Raw genomic sequence first — 20,017 nt, 5'->3', positions numbered from 1 at the left:
CTTCATAAGATTTTTAAAAACATACTTAGGGTTATGCTTGTTTTGTCAGAGTTACTGGTTTTCTCAAGATATTTAGAAATGACCTGCCACCAGATATCCATGTCATACCTAACATGTCATTGTAACATTGTCCACTCCTGCTCCTGCCTCAATTCATCTGCTGAAGCCCTCAGAGTGCAGAGTGTGTTGCTGGAAAAGCACAGCAGGTCAGGCAGCATCTGAGGAGCAGGAGAATCAACGTTTCTGGCAAGGGCCGTTCATCAGGAACAAGGCTTGTGAGCTGAGGGGGTAAAGAGATAAATGGGAGAGGGGTGGGGCTGGGGGGAAGGTAGCTGAGAGTGCGATAGGCAGATGGAGGTGGAGGTAATGATAGGTCGGATAGGAGGGTGGAATGGATAGGATGGAAAGAGGATGGACCGGGAGGAAAGGTCATGAGGGTGGTGCCGAATTGGAAGGTTGGAACTGGGATAAGGTAGGGAGAGGTGAATCCCACTCATCTATTGTTCTTGTGTTTTCTGATTCACCTTGCTTTTAAAATTCTGATCCTTGTTTTCAAATCCCTCCAAAGTTTAACCATCCTGATAGAGCCCTTTGAGACTATACGTACTCATCTAATTCTGGTGCTGCCAATTAGCTATTGTGAATTTAAATTGGTCCAATACTGGCTGCTGTACCTTCAAACATCAAGGCCCTAAACCCTTGCAATTTCCTTCTCAAACCTCTGTGACTCTTGCGTCTAGATTTTCGTGCCTCCAGTTGAATTGGAGTAGAGACTTAATGAGGACAGGCAATCTAAAAATAGCAGGCAGGATATGATCCTGGGGTTCCTTGCCTCAGCAAGTTTTGCTGGTCCAAGTTAAGGATGTAGGTAGCAGGCCATACCTGGTTCTTTGGAGTTGGTCAGTTCCATATCTCAGGGTTGGTATTTCATGCTACACTGCCTGCAGTTTTCATTGAGTTGGGCCTACTGCTCAAGGATTCATTGGTTATATCTCTCAGAAGAGTTGTGAACCACAGTCTGGATTTGAGAAGTCTATGGAAGTTATGTCTAAAAGTTCTTATCCATGTTTTGACCTGCAAGCCACCTCCATGTCGACTCAGCCCAATATGAACTGTAGTTAGAACCCATTAGCTTTATCATAAGAGTGACAAATCATGGAAAAAAAATCACCCATTCAGAAATTTGATCTAAAAAAAAACCCTGCTGCCACAAAAAATTGAGTCATTAAAATTGGGGATAGTGAAGGGAATTAGGGGAGCATAGGTATCTCAGAGGATTGTAGGGCTGGAGGATAATAATGGAGATGGGGGGGGGGAAGGAGAGAACATGGAAATATTTGAAAACAAGGACAAGTATCAATCAACAAATACATTAATCAGGCAAAAAAAATTGTAAGAAACATTTCAACAACAACAGAAATGCATCTCAACTAGATGAGGCAGATAAGGGTTGCAGGAAACAGAATCTTAGATCTGATAGAAATCGGGAGAGTAAATCATCAGTTAGGTTTATCCAAATACCCAGATAGAGAAACAAAAATCAGAAACCAGGATTAGGCAAGCACAGTGTTATGTGACTGCTGATATTTCCACTACATTGTAATTCCATATTGCCACAACAGCCTTCAGCACTGGGATCATTCACGGGGATTCATCATAATGGAATAGCTTCCACTCCTTCATTTGTGAACATCAGATAGCAAACGTGCTTCCACAAATTCATCTTATATTCTTTCAGCTTTTCTGTAATACCTTCCTTATGCTTTTGGTTTACCTTTAAAATGACAGGTATTTCTTTAAATTTTAATTTCCCTCAAGTGTTTTGATTTACCTTTTTTTCCCTCAGGTATTATTTAATTTTAACTATTTTGGGAGGTTCCCCTTTTATCATCTGCTCTTTCATCTTTGTTTTGCTCCACTGCACCATTAACCTGTGTTTTCCTTTCAGATCTACTTCTGTAGCTCTTATTTAAAAAAAAACTAACTTGTATCACACCTTTAAAGTAATGAAAGACACAGTAGTTACAGTTACTGTCTGGACCTGTTCTTCCTCTCCCCCATTACATTTGCTGAACTTGTTAAACTTCACACTATTCAGAGGCTTTGGAGAATTCAGTTCTCTCAGTTGCAAAATATATTTCCAAATAATTTACCAAGTTACTAATTTGAGAAGCTCTCAGTCCTGTCTGACATCCTTTGGGTGAGTCTTCTATAAGATTGATTAAAAGGTTGACTGTGGCTCTTGGGTAATCCAAATCATCTACCTTCATTTTATGTGTAATTTGTTATCAATTACAAAAAGAAATACAGCATCTTTAATGTAATAAAACATCCCGAGATGCTTCATTGGGACATTACAAAATCAAGAATAGTATCAAGACAACCAGCAGATCTGTTAACAATTAAGGTGGTCTTACAGAAGGAAAGCAGAGAGGTAAGGAAAGAATGCCAAGTCTTGGACTTAATAATTGAAGGTACAGTCACCAATGGTTGAGAGACTCAGTCCACTGATGTTCATTTATATAAATGATTTGGATGGGAATATAGGAAGCATGGTAAGTTAGTTTGTGGATGACACCAAAATTGGTGACCTAGTTGACAATGAGGAAGGATATCCAAAATTACAAAACGATCTTGATCAAATGGACTGAGTGGCGGCAGGTGGAGTATAATTTAGATAAATGTGAAGTGTTGCAACAAGGGCAAGACTTACGCAGTAAATGGTCTGGCCCTGGGAAGTGTTGTATAACAGAGATCTAGGCGTTCAGGTACATAATTCATTCAAAGTTATGTCACAGACAGATAGTGTGGCAAAGGAGGTGTTTGGAACACTTGCTCAGACCACTGAGTTTAGGAGCTGAACCATCAATGTTGGAGTTGTACATGACGTTGGTGATGCCACTTTTGAAGCACTGTGTCACCCTGCTATGGGAAGGATATTATTAAATTGGACAGGGTACAGAAAAGACCTAGAAGGACATTACCTGGATTGGAGGCTTTGAGTTAAAAGGAGTGGCTGGATAAGCTGGGACTTTTTTCACTGGAGTTTAGGAAATTGAGTGGTGACCTTGTGGAACTTTATAAAATCATGAGGGACATGGATAGGGAAAATAGGCAAGGTCTTTTCCCTAGGAGCGGGAATCCAAAACTAGAAGGCATAGGTTTAAAGTGAGAGGGGAAAAGATTCAAAAAGGATCTGACGGGCAACTTTTTCACACAGTGGGTGGTGCATGCATAGAAAGAGCTGCCAGAGGAAGTGGTGAAGGCTGGTGCAATTAAAACGTTTAAAAAACATAAGGATGGGTATATGAATAGGAAGGGTTTAGATGTGGGCCAAATATTGGCAGATGGGACAAGATCTGATCGGCGTGGACAAATTGGACTAAAGGGTCTGTCACAGAGCTGTACAATATATAGTCTCAAACTCTATGCAGCCCGCCGTTTGCCCCTCATCCTGACTTTTGTATTTAAAAAAAATGTTTGGAGTACAAAAAGTACTCATTGACCAGCGAAGCACTTTGAGGTGTCGCAAAAGATGCTATATAAATGTAATTTCCTTCTTTCTTTGCAATTGTCAGCGATTTAAAATAAAACCGAAGTAGACAATTTTCTAGAAATGCGATATTTAAACGGCAGAAAAGAACTTAAATAATTCCCTACGACGCTTGTGACTGACTTATCCTCATTTCAGCCCATGACAAGTTAACCTGTATGTGCGGTTCCGAGAAGGATCATCCATTTTAAAACAAGCAGGGCGAGCGATGAAGCTGCACCACTCCCAGTCTGACCCCTCCCCGCCGGGTGAACAACTACGCATTCTTCGCGCGTGAGTAAACAGCTTAGCCCTGCGCGCACTCCTCAGAAATGCAGCAGGGCAGACCGTCCCTCCCTGCGCGGTTCGTGCAGAAAGGACATTTCAGCTCCAAATCAGTTCGAACATCATGGACGGCCGAGCAAGCACGCGCAGACCGCGGTGATGCGCGCGTACGCGTCAGCAGAAGGTGCGGAGTGGGTGGAGCGGCGGCCTGTGTGTGTGTGGGGGGGTGGGGCTGGTGATCTCGGAGGAGGGAACTCTGCGAGGCGGTGGACAGATAGACAGACGGGGGGGGACCGACGGACCGTCTGAGACTTCAGTTGGTGAGTGTGAGCTGGAAGGAATCGGGCCAGAGTGGAGGCGAATGCAGAATTTAGATTGGGGAGGGACGGGAGTAGACAAGGGCTGATCCGAGTGGCCTGTGTCTGGGTTTCTTTCACTGGATCGTTCAGACCCTCTCTGGCTTGGGCAAGGCCCCCCTTCTCCAGGAATGTAAAACGGTTGGTGTCTGGATCATTATAGTCCGGGTCCCGAAGGAGGATACTCGTACTCTCTGGGATGGCTCTTGGGTACAAACATACTCCCTTCCCCCTTCCTCCTTCTCCTTTCCCCTTCCTCCTTCTCCTTTCCCAGACACCGTGCTGGGGGCTGCAATCTTGAATTCTTTTCCCATCTTTTCTACTTCCTTCCCCCGCCCCCTATTCACAATAGGGTAAAGTAGAAACAGATGTTGGAAGGGATAAGTCATGGAATATTGCCAGGACTGTTTTTTTCTTTCGAATGAACTTGTTTGGGAATCCGGGTGCATACTTTCCAAATATTTGCAGCACCTGAAACGTGAGATTGTTTTTTTTTCTTGTCTTTTTTTTATTTCTCTTCGGAAAAGACTTGGTGACAAAATTAGAAACTGCACGGGGCGAAGTTCACGCAGAATGTTTACATTTTCCGCCAGTGATCTGTTGCTTCTGGCAAACCGTGAATGTCCTTTTAAATCACATGGTTTAAAATTGAAAAAAAGTTGTGTCGTGGATGCGTGATTTATTTGTTAAATAGCATGGAGTGCATTCGACGCTTCTAATCAATCTAAAGCTCAAGATTTGACGTGGGCAGGGGATCACGGAGGGGAGTGGAAGTGCACTTGACCTAATGTATAGTCAAAGTATGATTTGCTAAGATTACAACTAAATATGTTCCACCTTAACTCTGAGCATTCATGCATATTTTATTAATTTATTTTGGTGGGGGCACAATTATGCATGGCTAATAATTCACTCTAGAGTTGTAATGGTTTAAACATCTTTCAAGAAATGTGTATTTTGAGATTGTGCCGCTTTGCAGATTTTCATATACTATAAAGTAACATGTTACTGGCAATGTTTTAATTAGCATGTACCTGGAGAGTTGTGATAATGAGTTGCATTAGACCTATTCAGTTAAAAATCATACCAGGTTATAGTCCGAAAGGTTTATTTGGAAGTACAAGCTTTCGGAGCATTGCTCCTTTGTCAGGAAACTAGCCAGCTGATGAAGGATAGTGGTCCGAAAACTTATAGTTCCAAATAAACTTGTTGGCCTATAACCTGGTGTGATTTTTAACTTTGTCCACCCGAGTTCAACACTGGCACCTCCACATCATCGACCTATTTAGACCTAGAAGATTTCCAGATTTGATGTAAAGCTTTCTCGTTTAACCTCTGGCTGTCTGGTGACGTTGCCATTCAGCATATTGCATAATGGATATAAAAAGTTCTATACGTAGATGCTCAAACAGCCTATGACTGCTGTTGTACTGGTTTTTTTCAATAACTGAAGAGAACTGATAAGCCAGACACCACCTTTCAGATTTTAAGTAGTGTAAGGAAGACCTATTTTTACTTTCAATGCTTATCATCTTTGGCTGACTTTCATTCAACTTCCAAGTACTCTTGCTATAATAAAGTTTAATCTTAAATATGTATTTGTGTGTCATAAGCAGTAATTTTGGTGTTGGGTCAGTACTGAACAGGATGTGGCACTGATGCTAAAAACAAGTGCTTGCAGGTCTGAGGGCTTTGACAGTGGTTTGTGAAGTATTACATTTTTGCGGAGGAGGATCTGTTTCAAATTCTAGGAGAGGGAAGAATCTGCCTTGGAACAATTCCAGATGTGTGGAATGGACGTGTCAAATTTCCTATTATATTTTCCCAAACAACAGCTGGCTTTTTTCTTAAGATGGCTGGTTTTGTGCAAAGTGTGAACTCAACAAGTTCTTACATTTTATGGAATTTGGCATTACTTTCTAGATAAACATTGATTTTAAAAACTTTTTTACCTTATTGGATTGATGTTTTTGGTAACAGTCTATAAAATGTTGCTAGTTCTTTAAATAAGATACAAAAAAGGCATCATACAGCAAAGTCAATCACTGTCTGGATGAAGCAAAATGTTGTAAAATAAAGATTAGCACAGTGCAATCGATATTATACTGAATTAAGATGGAATGTGATGACATGTTTTTTGGTAGTGCGTTGAGCATCATGTTGGTGTTGCTAGACCCTTTACTCAGTTCTTCTTTTAAATGCATTTTTTACGATCTCAAAAAATCTTTGAAGGTTATTAGACAGGATTGTATGATTTTTGAACAAGTTGAAAGAGTAATGTTTTGATGAAATTTTGTCACCTGGCCCATAGAGAACCAGGACAAAGTGAGGATTTCAGATGCTGGAGACCAGAGTTGAAAAATGTGGTGCTGGAAAAACACAGTAGGCCAGGCAGCATCTAAGAAGGGCTTATGCCCAAAACATCGATTCTCCTGCTCCTCGGACGCTGCCTGGCCTGCTGTGTTTTTCCACAACCACATTTTTCAACCATAGTGAACCATTTAAACCTAGGTCGTCTTAGAATTTCACCTAAGCCTTTCTTTGGCTTGTTGCAATTTTAATTGCAGTAAAAGCAATGGAACTAAACATGTTGATTAAAGTTGGTCCTTGTTCCTAATTCTGGTCAAGATTGCTTTCTGGTGATGCAAAGACTGAAAACGTGAGGGTGCAATTTTATTTGGCTACCAGAGTTCTGTACCATTGACTATCATGAAAATCGAAAGAACTGGGGATGCTGGAAATTAGAAACAAAAAACAGAAATTGCTAGAAAAACTCAGCAGGTCTAGCAGCATCTGTGGAGAGAAATCTGAGTTAATGTTTCGGGTGCAGTGACCCTTCAGACTAAAGTAAAAGTGAGATTGAACTGAACTGAGAGTAAAGGGACAGATTGGGTAAGAGTGCATGATAGGTCACAGCAAATTGGATTTTATTTTTTCTCTGCTGCCAAATTGAAGTTGTAAAGAACCAGATGTCATTGAAAAAGGTAACAAGTTGATTTTGCATTTTGCATATGATGTTAAGGTAATTTTTCAAGCACAATATTTCAATTATCATTTCAGGTTCTTGCATCATTGAAGGAAAATGAAGTGCAAGACAATTGGGTCTTTTCTTTGCCATAATTACACTACGTTTTGTGCTTGAAGAATTGTAATTGAGAATGGGTGGGGGTGAAGGTGCAGGAGTGGATCAGCATGAGATTGAGCTTCAGATATATTTAAGTACCATAAACCGCAGCATTTATTAAGAGGTCTGTATGGCAGCTGAGAGTTCAGTAGTACCATTGGTGTAACAAATATTTTAGTGCCTTCGTACTGTCTGTGAAACTTTTGTCTGACAAAAGTCTTTAGAGTCATAGAAATGTACAGCATGGAAATAGACCCTTCAGTCCAACCTGTCCATGCCGACCAGATATCCCAACCCAATCTAGTCCCACCTGTCAAAACCGGGCCCATATCCCTCCAAACCCTTCCTATTCATATACCCATGTCTATTTATCCTATCCATGCCTCTCATAGTTTTGTAAACCTCAGCCTCCGACACTCCAGGGAAAACAGCCCCAGCCTGTTCAGCCTCTCCCTGTAGCTCAAATCCTCCAACACTGGCAACATCCTTGTAAGTCTTTTCTGAACCCTTTCCAGTTTCACAACATCTTTCCGATAGGAAGCAGACCAGGATTGCACACAATATTCCAACAGTGGCCTCACCAATGTCCTGTACAGCCGCAACATAACCTCCCAACTCCTGTACTCGATACTCTGACCAATAAAGGAAAGCATACCAAATGTCGTCTTCACTATCCTATCTACCTGTGACTCCACTTTCAAGGAGCTATGAACCTGCACTCCAAGGTCTCTTTGTTCAGCAACACTCCCTAGGACCTTACCATTAAGTGTACAAGTCCTGCTAAGATTTGCTTTTCCAAAATGCAGCACCTCGTGTTTATCTGAATTAAACTCCATCTGCCACTTCTCAGCCCATTGGCCCATCTGTTCCAGATCCTGTTGTAATCTGAGGTAACCCTCTTCGCTGTCCACTACACCTCCAATTTTGGTGTCATCTGCAAACTTACTAACTGTACCTCTTTTGCTCGCATCCAAATATTTATATAAATGATGAAAAGTAGTGGACCCAGCACTGATCCTTGTGGCACTCTATTGGTTACAGGCCTCCAGTCTGAAAAACAACCCTCCCACCACCACCCTCTGTCTTCTACCTTTGAGCCAGTGCTGTATCCAAATGGCTAGTTCTCCCTGTATTCCATGAGATCTAACCTTGCTAATCAGTCTCCCATGGGGAACCCTGTCGAACGCCTTACTGAAGTCCATATTGATCACATCCAAACACAGACAGAAACCCTAACCACCTTACCATACATCAAAGAAGTTTCAGAAATGACAGCCAGACTACTAAGACCCCTCAGAATCCTAGTAGCACACAAACCCACCAACACTCTCAAACAAAAACTAACAAACTTAAAAGACCCAGTGCAACCCATGGACAAAACCAACATCATCTGCAAAATTCCATACAAGGACTGCCACAAACACTACTTAGGACAAACAGGAAAAAGTTAGCCACCAGGATACACGAACACCAGCTAGCCACAAAAAGACACGACCCTCTCTCCCTCGTAGCCCTACACATGGATGAAAAAAACCACCAATTCGACTGGGACAACACATCTATCCTGGGACAGGCTAAGCAAAGACATGCCAGAGAATTCCTATAGGCCTGGTAGTCCAACCACAACACCATAAACAAACACATAGATCTAGATACCATCTATCAACCTCAGAAAACGAACAGGAAATGACATCACCACAAACTCCAGGAACCCCATCCAGGGCAAACATCTGAATAGAAAGCAGGAGACAACAGCTTTGCTTCACTTGGAGATTGCCACTGATGATGTTACCTAGCCAGGTAATGAAATGTCTGGATATCAAACCTACAGCTCAGTGAGCAAAGCTACACCCTAAACCTCAACCTGAGCTACAAACCTTGCAGATCACATGACCCTCATCAATCTTCTTTGTTACTTCTTCAAAAAACTCAATCAAGTTTGTGAGACATGATTTCCCACCACAAAGCCATGTTGACTACCCTAATCAGTCCTTACCTTTCCAAATACATGGACATCTTGTCCCTCAGGATTTCCTCCAACAACTTGCCCATCACTGAGGTCAGGCTCACCGGTCTGTAGTTCCTTGGCTTGTCTTTACCGCCTTTCTTAAACAGTGGCACCACGTTTGCCAACCTCCAGTCTTCTGGCACCTCACCTGTGACTATCGATGATATAAATATCTCAACAAGAGGCCCAGCAATCACTTCTCCAGCTTCCCACAGAGTTCTCGAGTACACCGGGAACTCAAGCAGTTGTAGTTGGTAATGATCTTTAACCTTGTTTCAATAAATTCTACAAAAAGTTGTAACCGTTTAACAAGATGCTTTTTGACATGCATCTTTGAGGATCTATTCTGTTAAAATCTCTCAGAATCTTGTACTTTTCAATGATATCAGTTGACCACCTTTCCATGTCAAGAGTGGTGCTGGAAAACCCCAGCAGGTCAGGCAGCATCTGAGGAGCAAGAGAATCGACGTTTCGGGCATAAGCCTTTCATCCTTTCCATGTCCAAAGAATATAATCCAGTTCCACTCTCAGTCCTTTAATGTGGTTGCATTCTCGTTCTAGGATTCAATTGAGTGAACACTCTGCTTCCTTCCTTGGGTCCGTAGACCAAACCTGTATAATACTCATTGGATGCTTTCTACAATTACAGCAAGACTGCAACCTCCTAGCAATAATTACCAACATATAATTTTTCTTCCTATTAGATTACTGGGCCTGCATGTTAACTTTCATGTAGAACAACTCCCCCGTTCCTCTGAATATCAACATAGTAAACTAGTTAGTAAGGTTAGCTAGCATGAGATTCGGGGAAGCTAGCCAATTGGATATAAAGTTAGTTTGAAGGTAGGAGGCTGGTGGTAGAGGGTTGCTTTTTGGACTGGAGGCCTGTGACCAACAGTGTGCCACAAGAATCGGTGCTGGGTCCAATGATTTGAATGTGAATATAGGAGGTATGGTTAATAGGTTTTGCAGATGACACCAAAATAGGTGGTGTAGTGGGACTGTGAATAAGATTATCTGAGTACAATGGGACCTTGATCAGATGGGTCCACGGCCAAGGAGCGGTAGGTTGATTTTAATTTGGATAAATGTGAGGTATTGAATTTTGGTAAGACAAACCAGAGTTGGACTTGTATAGTTAATGAATAGGGTGTTGCGGAGTGTTACCAACAAAGAGACTTAGGGCTACAGATGTGGTGTTCCTTGAAAGTGGAGTTGCAGGGTGATGAAGGTATTTGGCATGCTTGCCTTCAATAGATTCTTTACTGAATTCAGATTTCACAATTTGCATAGCAGGGTTAGCTGAGTTTCTGGATTAATAGCTTATCGATAATACCACTAGGCATCGCCTCCCCATTTACAAAGATATTGCTGAGACTGGAAGGTTTGAGTTATAGGGAGAGGCTGAATAGGCTGGGGCTTTTTACCCCGGAGTGTGACAGGTGAATTTATAGAGGTTTATAAAATCATGAGGGGCTTGGATAGGGTGAATAGCCAAAGTCTTTTTCCTTGGGTGGGGAGTCCAAAGCTAGAGGGCATAAGTTTATGGTGAGAGTAGAAAAATTTTAAATGACCTGAGAAGTAACTCTTTTGTGTAGACGGTGATGCATGAATAGAACCAGCTGTCAGAGGAAGTGGTGGAGGCAGGTACAATTCCAACATTTAAAAGACATCTGGATGAGTATATGAATATGGAATTGTTTAGAGGGATATTGGTCAAATGAAAGCCAATGGGACTAGGTCAGATTGGGATGGCAGGAATGGATGAATTGGACTGAATGTTTTCGTGCTATATGATTCCATTTATTTATCTTTCCCATTTCTTAAAAATCTGTGTCTTCCATTCTAACCACCAAAGTGAATAATTATGCACTTGTATCTGGCACCTTGCTCAAAACCTTAACTGGCCTATATTCGTTTGTAGCCTCCTTACTGCTGAAGTTCCCACCCTCCTTTGTGTCATCAGCAAGCTCTATTGCATACAGTCCACTTCTGTAAGTAATAAAAGCTCTACATAGTTGAAGCACTAGTATTGATTCTGTGGCACTCCATAATTTACACCCTGCAAATAATCTGTTTTCTGTTCTCTGCCCATTAACTAATCCTTATGTGAGTGACTATCTTTTTGTTGTACTTTGACAATCTGTATGATGATGCAAAAAATCAACAAAATGATTGAGCCGTCAGAAACTTGGCAATTTTGTGCAGGCAAGTAAATTTGCACATGTTTTTAAATAACAGAATTGTATCTATGCCTTAAAACTGAATACAATTGCAGTTTTCTATTCAACTTGTTCATGAAGGTGAATGCTGCTTTTATCAAACTGCTTAATTTGAATTATTTGTGCCAACAGGGATAAACTATATTTTGATTATTGGATTAAAAATGTCTGGCAACTGTAGCCTTTTTATGTTTGTGTGGATGCTTTGAGATTTTATACCTGTCTTTGGTGGGAGTGCTGGTGACTGTTCAATAAGATCTTAATCTGACCTGATATCTTTCAGTGAAACTGTGTTCATGATTTATTTTTAGTTTTAGTGCAATTTACACACAAACTTGGACCATGAAGATTAACCCCAGAAGGATATGCACGGAAAATGCTCAACATCATAATTTTAAGTGATTTTTACATTGGCTTAGTTTCCTGCAGGTTTTTGTTTCTAAACTCTTGCATATAGCTTTGGCATTCCAAACTTCATCTGTGTGCAGGTTTGCTCATTTGTATAAATTGCTTTTCCCTCGGCTCTGGAGACTCGATTTGTCAATTTAGGAGAAAAGTACTCATTCTGAGAACATCTGGCACTCTTTTCTGATTTAATAAACTTTTTCTTTTGAACTTCCACTTTTTGCATTGATAATCACTTCAGGTTTATATTTCCTTAGGTGAACTGAAAAATTGGATGGAATAAGTTACTTCATGCTGGATGTCTTGGGGTTAATTGTGTTTTTCCGTCTATGTCAATGTGTGCAAATAGACTGGTAATACGCTATGTAAACTTAGTCTAGTCTTGTCTGTTCTTTTGCTATCCATCCTTCCTTGAGTTTAATCAAAAGTCTGCTCTTGCTTTCAGTTACCAGTAAAGAGACTAATCAAATCCTACATAATTGCAAATCTTGAAGGCCGAACAGTGCATGTCAGAATATTTTCTGTAAACATTTTTATTACGAATGGGTTTTGTCTGCCTTAATGCAAAAAATACTTTGTGAGAGTTCTTACCACAATACTTTGTGGTACTCTTGGTGCAACAAGCTGTTGGTAACAAATTATCAGTAATGTAATATGAAAAGCATGCAAACTGCATAGCAAAAAAAAACACTGATATAAAACCATATTATGAGAGATATCAGTGATTTATCTAACATGATAACGTTCTTTCTCTCTGCGAATATGGTGACGAGCAGTTAAATGTTTGCATTTTTCTTACTGTAAAATGAAAACTGTGATATCGAAGTGAAATCTTGTTTCTTTGTATTTGGTCTTGTGTTTCTGTGAGGCAATTTGTAAGTGAATAACTGCATCATAAAACTCATAACGTTATGGAAAATTGCTTAGGGTTGTTTTTGATAAATGTCATTAGCCTTGCAAATAGAGCCTGAGAATATGTTTGGAAAGAGTGGAATTTAACTGTTCATGGTAAGAAGTCGGCTAATCGTGGAAACTCCAATGAATTCACTAGTTAACACTATATTGTTGCCTGAAAGTAGGAATAGCTAAAGAAATTGCTTTTGTTGATCCTCACAACAGTGTTCTTCAGTCTGAGTTCTGATGCAGTGTCCCACCCAAAACATGAACCTTTACTTCCTTTTGCTTACAAAGTGATCTGTTATAAAGTCATAGTCATAGAGATGTACAGCACAGAAGCAGACTCTTCAGTCCAACTTGTCCATGCCAACCAGATATCCCAACCTAATCTAGTTCCACTTGCCAATGTGCAGCCCTTATCCCTCCAAACAGTTCCTATTCATATACCCATGCAGATGCCATTTAAAAGTTGCAATCATGCTAGCCTCCAATTTCTCTGGCTGCTCATTCCATACATGCACTACCTGCTGCGTGAAAAAGTTGCCCCTTGGGTATCGTTTATAGCTTTCCACTGTCACACTAAACCTATGCTGTCTAGTTCTGGACTCACCCACCCCAGGGAAAAGACTTTGTCTATTTACCCTATCCATGCCCCTCATTATTTTATAAACCCACTATAAGTCACCCTTCAGCCTCCTCACTCCAGTGAAAACCACCCCAGCCTATTCAACCTCTCTGTATAGCTGAAATCTTCCAACCCTGGCAACATCCTTGTAAATCTTTTCTGACCCCTTTCAAGTTTCACAACATCCTTCCGATAGGAAGGAGACCAGAATTATTGTGCAACTTCAATATTTATTTTTCATTTTGGAATCTTAGTATTGGTATACATTGTAGTGAACAGAGGAAAATTTATGACAACCTTTAATTCAGAGTGTTAAACTCTTAACATCCTCTTACAAGCCTGCAATATGCCAGCCAGAACATTATTAAAGAAAAAGTCCAGGTTTTTTCTAGTTTGTTACAGTTCTAGACCAAGAAATCTGTGTAATTTGCATTTCTCACTTTTTAATGTTTCGAGATTTCACAATATTGTCCTGTTTTTAATGCTGGAGGCTCAAGTCTACTTAGTTACAACTTATTAACTAATTTCTCATTAGTCAAAAAAGACCTTGTTCCAAATCTTCCAGCATGCCCTTTAGGCTGTTCTGGACTGAATTTATTGTAGATGATGAACCACTCCATTTGTAGGGTCTTATTGAACAGCTGCCTCCTGGCTAGTGGATTGCAAGGTCTTTTTCTGTTTCATAAATGTATCATGCTGACCATAACAAGGCTTAGGCCTAAAACAAATAAAAGCTTGCAAAAATGGGGCCTGATTTATCCAGTACATAATGGTGACTGTCATGGGAAATAAAAACTGGCACCTTGATTTCAATTTCTTGTGTGTGAGATGACAGACTTTCAAGTAATTTCTAATGTATTTGATGGCTTGTAGCATTGCACAATAATGTTTCATAAAGAGTTTTCTACTTTTGATGGAACTATTTTTGCATTTTTTTTTGCTGCAGTGCTGTTGTAAAGGGCCACATTATTGAATTAATAAAGAATTTAAACTTATCCTAGGGCAGTCATACTTTGTCAACTGTAGACCCAATTAGCCAACAAAAAAGAATGAAGGAGCCACCCCTTCAGCATTGCAGTGAGCAATTACTCAGCAATTCAAATAGGCTCTTGTATACATCATGTTATCTTAAGGTTCTTTTACAGTGAAGGAGTGCAATTGTTGGTAAGTGTATCGTATTTCAGTGAGGATCCTTAATACCTGATTATGAAAGTCTAAATCTTTTGAGTATGGTTACCATTCAAAACACGCATCTAGCTTCCTTTTTTGACCTGATGAGAAGCAGGAGTCTCTACCCTCTTGATTTAAAGGAATGTGATGTAAAGAGGTTGGGAATCTTTGTTTGAGTGCTGCTTCTCCAGACTAATTTGGGAATACAAGAGTACATATGTTCAGTTTGGTTTTTCAGGAATGTTCAGCAGCAGTATGTTCATAAAGACATTTTATGATTTCTGAATCTTACCTCTTAGAAATTGAATTTAGACAGACAAGATATGAATCTTTGGTCCCAAATGTTGGGTGGAGGTAAATGACCCTAGAAAATAATTGAAAATTTGATTTCACTTTGTATCCTGGCCAGCATTTAGCCAGCTAATGTCATCACCAAAAATGCAGCATCTGATCTGAAATTATGACTTGCATCTATTGATGCACTATAAGTTAGAGGTAAACAGCAATCCAGATGTATATAATTTGACAACTACATTTCAATTGTGTTGCTTTAGTTAGAAAGGTTTGAGACATCGCATACAATATAGGGCACTGGTATCAAGTTTCACTTATAATATTGTTAAACGTGATCATTTTCTTTCAGTAGATTATCATTTAAATGTATGTGTATATTGGAGGGGGTTTAATTATGTTTTAAATTTATGGTATGTGAGTGCCACTAACAGGACCAGTATTTATTGCCGATTTCTAATTGCGTTTATAGTGGTGAGTTGCTGCCTTGAACCGCTTCAGTCAGTGGATGAAGACACGCCCAGGTTTCTGTAATGGAAGGTATTAGGTGCAACAGTGGTGAAAGCAGAATGATACATGTGGTGCTTTTGAGGTGCTCATGTTCTTAAATGGCAGGTTGCTCATTCACTCTGTTGAAGAACTCATGGCAAGTTGTGCAATGCTTGTTGAGATTGGTGTGATGGTAGTGTAGGATGTTAATGTTTAAAGTAGTGAATCAAGATGGGCGGCACGGTGGCACAGTGGTTAGCACTGCTGCCTTACAGCGCCAGAGATCCAGGTTCAATTCCTGCCTCAGGCAACTGACTGTGTGGAGTTTGCACATTCTCCCCGTGTCTGCGTGGGTTTCCTCTGGATGCTCCGATTTCCTCCCACAGTCCAAAAAATGTGCAGGTTAGGTGAATTGGCCATGCTAAATTGCCCGTAGTGTTAGGGGAATGGGTCTATGTGGGTTGTGCTTTGGCGGATCGGTGTGGACTTGTTGGGCCGAAGGGTCTGTTTCCACACTGTAAGTAATCTAATCTAAAAAGTGGCATGCGTTTTTCTGAATGGTGTCAATCTGTTTAAATGTTTTTAAAAGTTGGATTCCAGACAAGTGGAATATGTTCCAACATGCTTCTAAATTTGATTTTTAGCTATTGGAAGACTTTGGGTGTTCTGACTATTTGTAGCTTGGCCCAATTATATTTCAGCTCCATATCCTATCCTGTTCACCTTCAAGGATGTTGATGATGGTGATGATATTACCATCGAATATTAAGAGGAAATAAATAGACTCTCTTCTCATTAGAAATGGTTGTTACCCAGAATGTGCAGTGAGAAAATCAGCATTTCAGGCGCAGGTATTGTTCTGTATTTGGTGTGCACAGTCTATTTGTTTATTTGTGGAATGTATAAATATTTCCACTTTTGATCTTATGCATGAGGGAAGTTCCCTGATGAAGCAGCTGAAGATGACTGCAACTAGCACATTGCTTGGAGGAGTTTTAGCTGAGGTGAATGGTCTTCAATAATCCTTTTCCTTGTGTTAAGTATCACTCAGCCAATGATTTCATAAAATTAAAATCAATGGAAGACAGCTTGATGTCTTGCATGGTGAGGTGCTGCCTTGATGTTAAGGACAATAATTCTCACATCTTGAATACAGTAATTTTGTCCACAACTATGGCTATATAAGGTTTGTAGCTAAGGGGTTCTGGTGGAAATTATACCAATTGGTGAGGAAGTAATTTGTGAATAAGTGCTATTTGATAACACTATGGATGCTGTCTTCCACCACTCTATGCTGATTGACAATATGTAATTGGTAGCGTGCGATTTGTTCTATTTATAGACAGGTCACACCTGGGCAATTTTCCAATTTCTGGTAGATTCTAGTGTTGTGTAGGGTCAATTTCGCTAGAGGCATGACTAATTATGAAACATGGGTCTTCAACATTGCAAACAGGATTTTGTTGGAACTTGGAACCTTTGCTCTATTAATGTGTTCAGATGTTTCTTGATAGCATATGGAATGAATTGAGTTGGCTGCAGACCAGCTTCTGTAGGAGTGCTGGAATGAATCACTCACTTAGTACTTCTATCTGAAATTGGTCACAAAAGCATTAATATTCGTTGTGCTCATGATTACTGTAAATTATTAATTGATATGGTGATTACTAGGAAACAATGCTATTATTATTGCTATAAACTCATTAAATACATTTGTGTTTGAAAGTGCCATTTGTTTTGAAAGAACCATCTACAGGGCAACCTCGATTATCCAAATGACACAGGCGGGGAGTATTTTGTTCAGATAATCGAATGTCAGATGACACAGTTTACCCAAGCATCAGGACCTTGAGATCTTGTTCGGATATTCCGAAATTCAGATGATTGGTGTTTGGGTAACTGAGGTTGCACTGTACCTTAAATTGAATTGTGGTTTCTTGAATAGGTTTACAGTTATTAATTGTACATCAAAGGTCCCAGTTTTTAAAAAAAACTTCTCACAACTATATAACTTTTAAAGTAAATCCAAAACTTAATAGTAGTTTGAGAAAAAAGCAATCGAAATATCCTGGATTGCTGTTTATCACTTATTTATTTATGGTGCCTCAATAAATGCTTATTACTATGTTATTGAATTATAGTTGTGAACTGTTTACCACTTTTTGCTTTAACTCTCCAGACCCCTATTGCTGTTATCAACCCATGACCATTTAAGTGTAAAAACAGCTTCACGACAATTCTTTGTGGTCTTATGCAGACTAGCACAGATCAGGAGGGCTGTTTGTGAGACATGCACTGCTTTTGTCAGGAAGAACTTTTGGATGTACTGTAGACAAAAGTTTTTTCCCCACAAGCTAGGAAGCTATTTACATTGCATTGTAAGGAATGTCAACAGTAGGAAAATATCCTTGAATATGTGAAACTACCAGCGAAAGTGTGAAGTTAAATAGAGTTAAGTAGCACATTTATTGTATTTACACAATGTTGAAGAACAAATCTGGTTGTGTAAAATGGAGTTTGAGAATATTTACCTTTGTTTGAAGTCATCAATGAGGTTTCTAAATAATAAATTCAGTGGCTGTGAAGTTTAAGCCTAGCAGATATTTCAAAATAGGGCCAATTCTTTGTGATTTACATTTTTTTTCTCCCGTTATTTTCCACAACATAGTATAAAGATTTGAAATTTGCTTTTAATCTGTCTGATCACTGACAAAACATTTTCCTCCCATATTAGATATAAAAGGGGGAGACATTTTATTTTAGTAATACAGAGATAGTGAACATGTGAATAAAGTGCCTTAATGAATGGCTAGCATTAAAGACAGTCCTAGTTTAAGCAGTTTGTGGGGATTACGTTTCATAATGGTTGGATTCCTTATATGGAAGGTGTTCTGTGGCCTTGGGTAAGAGGAGGAATATCGAAAGGAAGTGTGCCGAATGTAAGGTTATTTTGAATTGTTGTTTTTTTTTAATCTGTAATTTAGTAAATGTTTGTACTAAGTGATCGTTAATCTTCTAAATAATGAATCTGCCACATAAGTAAACAAATATGTCTTCGGGTTCTTCATATGCCTTCAAGTCTTAATGTTGCTGTTAATGAAAATTAAACCTGTTGACACACCAATAGATGTGTACCTTTCACATGGTACAAATAAAGAATTGTATTTGATTTGAGTGGTTACACAGCTGAAACACAATTCAAATGATGTCATGCACCACAAGAGAAAAGATGATCTGAATCCTGTGGTTTTAGATTATTCAAGCCAGCTGTTAAATACTAGGAGACTGCTTGTACTGTTAGGGATAGGCATGCAGTAGTCTCTCTTTTAGATTGTCTGGCTGGTATAGTTAATGAGAATCCATTATTACTGTTAAACCACAATTACGATTTGAGTCACAACCTGACTTTTTTTTAAGTGATCTTTTATAGGACTCTGAAATTGCTACTGAAATACATGCTAGATAACTTTTCAGAGTCCTATAATTACAGAGACACGGCTGCAGGGTGACCAGGGATGGAAACTAAACATTTGTGAGTATTTAGTGTTTAGGAATTTCAGACATAAAGGAAAAGGTGGGGAGTTGCATTGCTGATTCAAGAGGACATAAACATAATATGGAGGAAAAATGTTAGCTCAGGCAATGTAGAATTTATGTATGTGGAATTGAGAAATACCAAGGAGCAAAGATCGGGGAGGGGGGTGGGGCACAGGAGGTGGTATGTAGACATGGAGATGTTTGGAATGGCATTAAACAGGAAGTCAGACATGCATGTGGTAAAGGAAAACGGAACATTGGTTAGGCCTCTGTTGGAATATTGCGCGCGATTCTGGTCTCCTTCCTATTGGAATGATGTTGTGAAACTTGAAAGGGTTCAGAAAAGATTTCCAAGGATATTGCCAGTGTTGGAGAATTTGAGCTATAGGGAAAATTTGAAAAGGCTGGGCCTGTTTTCCCTGGAGCGTCGAAGGCTGAGGGGTGACCTCATAAGGTTTATAAAATCATGAGGGGCATGGATAAGGTAAATAGACAAGGTCTTTTCCCTGGGGTGGGGAAGTTCAGAACTAGAGGGCATAGGTTTATGGTGAGAGGGGAAAGATTATAAAAGATAACTAAGGGGCAACGTTTTCACACAGGGTGGTGCGTGTGTGGAATGGGCTGCCAGAGGAAATGGTACAATTGCAACATTTGAAAGGCATCTGGATGGATATATGAATAGGAAGGGATTGGAGGGATATGGGCTGGGTGCTGGCAAGTGGATGGATGAGTTGGATCGAAGGGTCTGATTCCATGCTGTATATCTCTGACTCTATAATATCTGTAATTATGGGTGACTTTAATCTGCATATAGATTGGGCAACTCAAATGAATGACAATACTGTGGAGGAGGAATTCCTAAACTGTATATAGGATACTTTTTCTGGACCAAAATGTTGAGGGGTTGGGGAGATACAGATGTGCTAAAAACCTTTTTGAGGCATTTAGATAGGAAAAAGATACGTACAGAGTTGATAAAGTGTGATGTTGGAAGAAGCACTGCAGGTCATGCAGCATTTAAGAAGCAAGAGAGTTGGTGTTTTAGGCAGGATGTTTCTTCAGGACTGGGGAAGGGA

The 20,017-nt window shown here is 39.8% G+C and overlaps 1 protein-coding gene across 5 annotated transcripts in view; it reads left to right on the top strand.

The window, feature by feature from the left end:
• Positions 1–3,878: 3,878 nt before the first annotated feature.
• Positions 3,879–20,017, top strand: part of rnf19a (ring finger protein 19A, RBR E3 ubiquitin protein ligase) — a 67,923-nt gene continuing 51,784 nt past the window's right edge. For 2 of the 5 annotated variants that reach the window (XM_072570704.1, XM_072570699.1), the window contains exon 1: positions 4,066–4,137. The gene's annotated coding sequence lies outside the window, so the exon portion shown is untranslated. Of the gene's footprint in view, positions 4,002–4,065; positions 4,138–4,175; positions 4,315–4,366; positions 4,652–20,017 lie in introns of those variants that run through there. The other 3 variants (XM_072570703.1, XM_072570701.1, XM_072570702.1) reach the window with 3 other exon arrangements.

This window comes from Chiloscyllium punctatum, chromosome 5 (assembly GCF_047496795.1).
Source record: "Chiloscyllium punctatum isolate Juve2018m chromosome 5, sChiPun1.3, whole genome shotgun sequence".
NCBI classification, from domain to species: Eukaryota; Metazoa; Chordata; class Chondrichthyes; order Orectolobiformes; family Hemiscylliidae; genus Chiloscyllium; species Chiloscyllium punctatum.
This window is presented reverse-complemented; position numbering and strand designations above follow the sequence as displayed.